At 34.7% G+C, this 6,763-nt stretch overlaps 1 long non-coding RNA gene across 1 annotated transcript; it reads right to left on the reverse strand.

Annotated features, from left to right (window-relative positions):
• Positions 1–3,245: 3,245 nt before the first annotated feature.
• On the reverse strand, positions 3,246–5,672 carry LOC311289628. Its single transcript, XR_014627177.1, has 3 exons — positions 4,909–5,672; positions 4,000–4,096; positions 3,246–3,491 (listed from the first exon to the last, which is right to left on the reverse strand). It is a non-coding gene; the product is annotated as an uncharacterized lncRNA (long non-coding RNA).
• Positions 5,673–6,763: the final 1,091 nt, after the last annotated feature.

Genomic DNA, 6,763 nt, shown 5'->3' on the forward strand with positions numbered 1-6,763 from the left:
TAATAGCAGAATATTTCCAGTGTTTATGAACCCCTAACCCCGCTCCACTCCTGCTAGCCTCCTTCTCTCGGTTCTTGTTCTTTTTGAACGTATCTCTTAATCCCTTCCATTTTTTTTTGCAAACATCAGCTAAATGTGGTGAATATAAAAACATTGTATGAACAAATATAATTGTTAAATCACACAAAAGATGTAATTGTCAAATTGTCATGAAACATTTACTACAAAAGATACATTTACTTAAGATGCAATTTGACATAAGATTAAAGATAGGTCTTGTTTTCAGATCAATTTCTCAAAATTGACAGAGGTTTATTGTTTTAATAAGACCAAATAAACTTTTTTCTCTTTGAATGAAGTGTATTTTTTCTTACCAGAATGCATGTATTTTTTTTTTATGCATGTTATGAGTTTCACAGAAAACAACATTTATTATCCATTGTTATTTTGCTTCTCAAATAAATGTCCCTTAATTTAATAATGTTACTTTAAAAGAAGATTGTTATTTACTCAAATTAGTTCCTAATATAGCTTTTTTTTTTAACTGGAATTGTATGAATATTGTTGCCTCTATTATGTTGTTTTGAATAAAAGCATCTGCTAAATGTAAGTTCTATTCAGAACATTTCTGTAGCACAAGCAAACACATCCTATCCAACAGATAAAAAAAAATAAAAACTTAAAAATCAAAAAGTAATCATTTTATCCTACTTCTTGCATTATTTTAACACATTTTTTTAACACATGTGAACAGCTCAGTTTAGGTAGAGTAAACTAAAAAAGTTAGGTACTGTCTTATGTCATTTAAAAGCAGGTGATATTGATTAAAATTTTGTGAACCAAATCAGCAACAAAACAAGTCTTGGCTTGTTGTTCTTATCCAACAGTGTAAAAATACAATAAAGAATTTGTAATTGTGACACTGTTCAAAATGTGTCTTATATGTGAAATCAATAGCCTATTGTAAACAGGACTTAACACGGACACAAACAGTTTTATTACTTTTAAACCTACCAGGAACACCAACAACCACTGCCACTTTGCTCCATGCGTCAGTTTTCATTGTTGTGTCTCTATATGAATAAAGGGATGTGTCATAGAGAACGGGGAAAGAAGACACAGCGACAATCAACTTCTCCTCCATGTTGCCGCTGACAAAGTTATCAGGGGGAACTTCGCGTTGTTTACACATGCATTAATTAGCTAATGATTGTTTTGAAGAAATTATCAATAAAGTAAACATAAGCCATGATTTCTCAGTCCAGGAAAAAGTTTATTACCATATGTTTGTGTAAACTGAAATACATTTTCATAGCCTACATTTAATACATGACAGTTTAATACAGTTTTGGTCACCCATTCAACACATATGAAAGCATGCAAAGTGCATTTAAAGTAGCCTATGACTTTTTAAATATCACGTGATTTCATCTCAGCAATCCACCTCAGTTTCGCAAACAGTCGGAAACATACGTCAAAATCTTGCCTTGCCTACTTTTCACACCGATTGGTTATTGCCCTCCGTTTTTCGCTTGATATTTGCATTGATACTTGAACTGCCCAACCTTTTTGACGCTCTCGGTCGCTCTCAACGCTTTCTCCGGTCCGCTGTCAATCCCAAAATGCACTGCGCGAGCGTGAAGCTCAACTTCCATAGGAATGAATTGAAAACGCTCGCTTCGCTCCGCGCCAGTGGACACGCACCGTAACACTATGCTTAGATCACAATACTGTACAGATTATTATCATCATGTATCAGGCAATAGCAAAGCTAGTATTTAGACCCTTACCTGCATGTGTTGTGTGTGTCAGCCATTATAGGAGACAGTTTCCAGAGGAAGAGGGACTAAAGGCTTTGAATTGACCCATTTGGTGACGATGCATAAAAAAAATGCTCACAATCACAACTGTCTTACTGTATAAAAGCTTTATATGTAGAAACAGCCAACACAAACATTAAAGTCGGTTTGTACAGATTGAAAATGAATTATAGAACATAATATATTATATTTATAATAATAATAATAATAATAATAATAATAAGTGTTGGCTGCAGACTAATAACAAACACATAAATGCATTACATTACAAGTTTTTGTAGGATATGTTAATGAATTAAATTAAGACACATTTTGTAAAACAGATGTACAATAAGTGATCTCTGACTGATCCGTGAGCGTCATGTTTCCCGCTGGCGGCCGAACCACATGCTGACGGCGGACCGGGCGGCGATATTTTTTTTTCACAGGATGGTAGGGGAAGGTCCCGCCCTTTTCGCCTCTGATTGGCTAGAAGGGCTCTCCTCCGATTGGTTATTTGATTTGGCCGTGAAACGTCATCTCTGATCATCTTTACCGCCAACAGAAGTGAATTATGTAAGTAAACAGTGTGATAAGTGCGTGCCGTCAGATTTATATTCCAAGTTCACATTTTCATAGCCTGTTTAGATCGTGTTTAGATTAGTCCTAGATGTTTGAGCGAGTTTTGTGATGATGAGAGATACTGAGAGAGAGGTGGTAGTGGGTGGTGCAGAGGTGTGTGTGTGTGAGAGAGAGAGAGAGAGAGAGAGAGAGAGAGAGAGAGAAAAAAAATCTAGGTGAGGCAAACACTGAGGGTAAATCGACTGTACAGTAATAGCCACACAGAAATGTGGTGGTTAAGGGCCACTGTGTCATGCCAATGTGCTTATTCGTCCCATCTTCTATAGCTAGCAGTTTTGTGTCATGCTAATGTGCTTATTCGTCCCATCGTCTATAGAAACAATCTCTCCAGTAATAAATGGTTTTAGAGCAGGTATCTAGAGGAAGGCTATTGAATTTGAATGGTTAAGGTTAGGCTTACAGTAAGGGTTTGTTGTTCGTTGTGTTGATAGGTTCTAATCTCTACAAATTATCTGTGACCTGTACTTTTTTCTACTACAATGCAAGTAAAGAGATAATTGTAAGTTTGCCTTTTGAAATAATATGGTTGATTTACTAACATTATATTTCATTTATTTAAACAGCAACTTATGCCTGAGGGGCACTGCCATTTAATTTGCACCTACACACCATTGGAGATGGGTTTTACAGCCTGTATAAAACTTCAACTTGCCACCAGAGAGGAGGCAGAGGCCTGTTTGGAGGACTTTCAACAGTCCTCAAGAGTGACCTTGCACTGTAAAAAATAAAAAGTTGAGTAAACTTAAAAAAGTGAAGCAACCAGCTGCAAAGCATTTTTGAGTTTACTCAACTTCAGTGGTTGAAGTTCATCCAACTACCAGTCCAACTCAAAGAAACGAGTAAGCACAACTACAGAGGTCCTGAAGTTCAGTAAACTCAAAAAAGCTTTGCAGCTGGTTGCTTCACTTTTTTAAGTTGATTCAATTTTTAACTTTTTTAAGTTGATTCAACTTTTTTACTTTTTTAAGTTGATTCAACTTTTTCAAATATCTCACCCAGATACTTGTACAGCCTTCACATTAAGAATCCAAATGCAGGGAGTAAACCATACTGTAAATACAACACAATACAAAAGACATTGCTATCATTACAGAACTTATTTATTGACAAATATTCTGCAAAACAACACATTTTCTATTTGCATTAGGTACACATATTTTAAGGTGATGAAGTTCTATTCCACTCTTCAAGATTTATAAAAAAAAAAAAAAAAAAAACACTATGCACAAAATTAGAGTACAAACTGGAATAAATAAATGCTCAACCTTACAATTATCCATATGGATTGCAGCTACTTGGACAATCTTTTGAAGGACTATGCAAAAAAAAAAAAAAATTCAGCCTTGCGGAGCACTTTAGGTCAAGATAAATAAACGTTTTTTTTTTCTAAACAAACTAAACAAATTTTTTCTTAACCAGTTACTACTGGTGTATTTTAATGCTTTAGAATAGTTAACATTGGGGCCATAAATCAAGCTAAAGAGGAGAGTAACAACTGTGGCAAAGGTCTTGCACATTATCTGGCCCAAACTGCTCTTATAGTACTACAGAGAGGCACCTTATATTTGGGTTTGAGTGGATAGTGGCAACATCATCTTCAACGATAGTTAAGGTCCTCATCTTCTCCCCTTGTGAATGTCTTCTGGCTCTGTGTCCTGCAGTAGAAAATAAATCAGCATAAAATTAGGGTCATTTTTTTTATTGTATTGAATTATGTTAGACCACAGAGTGTTCCTAAAGGTCTGCTCATGTAACTTCACTTGAAAAGTAAAGGTGGTCATGTTTTCAAGCATGTTCAAATTCAGCCATAGAGCTAAAACTGATAAACGGAAAACATTTTCCCAACTCCAAACAATGCCATATCAGCATTGATGTGATTGCCTGTGGCACTCGTCCACAGCAGAATCCACGGCCATTCTGATTTAATGCTTTTTTTAGTTTTAGTTTAGTTATTTTAGGTCACCCAAAATCGTACATGTATTAAGGCACACATTCTGTTCATCACCCAAAACTGGTCATATTGCATCAGTGAAGATTGGTTTAAATCACTAGAGTCACATGGATTACTTTCATGCTGCCTTTTCTTGTTTATATCTCCTATATTCATATTATATTAATTTTATTTACTCTGCTATTGCTACATTACTGTTTAACCTTATGATTGTGCACTGTATTGTTTTAACAGGTTAGATATCAGAGGGAATGTCTCCGGACAGTGTTGTGAAGCAGTAATTTTCCACTGTCTTTGCTTTGGTAAAATAACAGCTTGTTGAATTTGTGCTATCAGATGAAGTCAAACTGATCACTGAGAAAGTTTCAACTACAATTATTTAATAAAGTAATTTTTACCATGACTTTGTCTGTTGATGATAAGTTTTGTATATCACACAAAACCTATCTCTTAACAGTATCTGGTAAATAGGTGAAATATATCAGGTGTGAGTGTATATGCTGATGATCTTCTTACCAGGCAAGTCTTCAGGATGTTTCCAGACTTTTCCCTCATAAACAAAGGCAGACCTTTGAGTTGTAGACTTTCTTTGAGGAAGCACATTGGAGTTTCTGTGTCTGAAAGACAGAAAAACAAATACGGAACAAGTTATATACAAAGTGAAGCATGGGAATTACCTTGAAAAAGAGATGGCACCATTCAGCCTTTAACCAGAGAGATATGATCACATGCAAAATAATTACTTGATGATCAAGTGAGGATCTTCATCTCCACCACTTGCTCTGTACAACTAGATGTGTATTCATTTAACTAAGAGAAAAAGGTGCTCTTCGGATCAGTTTGTGTGATACTGTAATACTCAGCAGAGACCCTAAAAAAAAAAAAAAAAACATTGTTGAAACAGTAAGAAACAGTAAGTAAATTCAGTTCAACTCACCTGATCTTTTAAAAAATAAAGGCCACTATTTTAGCACATCCAAGGATCTTGTCACTGTACTGATGTTCTTTAGTCTAAAAAGGACAAATACAACAGAACAAAGATACATAATTTTATTAAACAAAACAACAACAAAAAAATCAGTTACAGTTAGTAGTTAATTTAACATGTAGCAAAAATAATACAGAAAATGAATAATCAAATGTGAAAAAGAATCAATGCATAGGTTTCACTGTATTTACAGCGATTTTGTCTTTTGTTAATTGATTAACATTAAGGATTTAGCCTAATATTTAAGGATACACAATATTTTTATCCTATTCACTTTAAAACATACCGCACACATACTAACGTTACCCATTCTATTATTTGATATGCAAAGCTAACATACATATTTTTAACATAACACATTAGTTTTGCATAGGCTTCTATTATTAAATTTCTCCTCTAAATTGTATTGTATTTAATTATATTGCACTACTGTAGAATGACTGAGCCTCAACCTAAGCATGTACAAATTGTAACTGAAATTTGTATACGTGACAAATAAACTTGAAATTAAATTGAACGGACTGCGGTCACTTTAAGAGCTCATGGATCTAATACTGAAACATCTAGGTTTCACCAAATTGGTTATGTTCACTTAAGACATTGACGACTGTGTTTACTTGAATACTTTTTTTGTTTTGTTTTTTGTTATTGACATAATTGTATGTGTATGTCATTATTAAATCGCAATACGCCACTAAAGATAGCTGAATTCGCACTCAGATTCTGTCCGAGTCCGAGAGAAGCGGCTTTCTGTCTCTCAATCAGCGCAAGCACCGCATTTAAGTCTTTATTCACGACTTACTGAGCTTAACATTTTTAACATCTTTTAAACACCATGCACGTCCTTGTCCTTCTTTTTCAAGCATGTTTCCTCACTCTAACGTTAGTCTGGGTAACGTTAGCAGGTTAAGTAGCAATGTGCTACGTGGATAATCTCTAACAATAGAAACTTATCGTCACCACGAAATATATCTTTTAACATAATACTATATTTTATCAACATATGTGTGCAATTTATAGCCTATTTTCATTCATAAAGCTTAAAGAAAACTTACCGCAATCAGATGAAATCCAGTCCCTTCGATAGCGTGGTTGGAGGAGGAAACCCCAAGTAACGTACAGCGAGACAGACTGCGCATGCGCGATGACGGGAAGTTAAACGTTCGAACTATGAAATCAAAATATTAAGTTTTCTCAACTTAATTGTTTGTGTTCATTGGACAAAATAGTAGTGCACTTGCAGTTAAATAGTTTTTATAAGTTAACTCAACATTGCAGTAAAAAATTTGCCCACTCAACTTAAAATTTTAAACTGAGTTAACAATTTGCAAGTTGGATTTTTTACAGTGTGAGAGTGGGTAAAACCTATCCTATTACCGAGGA

This window comes from Rutilus rutilus, assembly GCF_951802725.1.
Source record: "Rutilus rutilus genome assembly, chromosome: 4".
NCBI lineage: Eukaryota > Metazoa > Chordata > Actinopteri > Cypriniformes > Leuciscidae > Rutilus > Rutilus rutilus.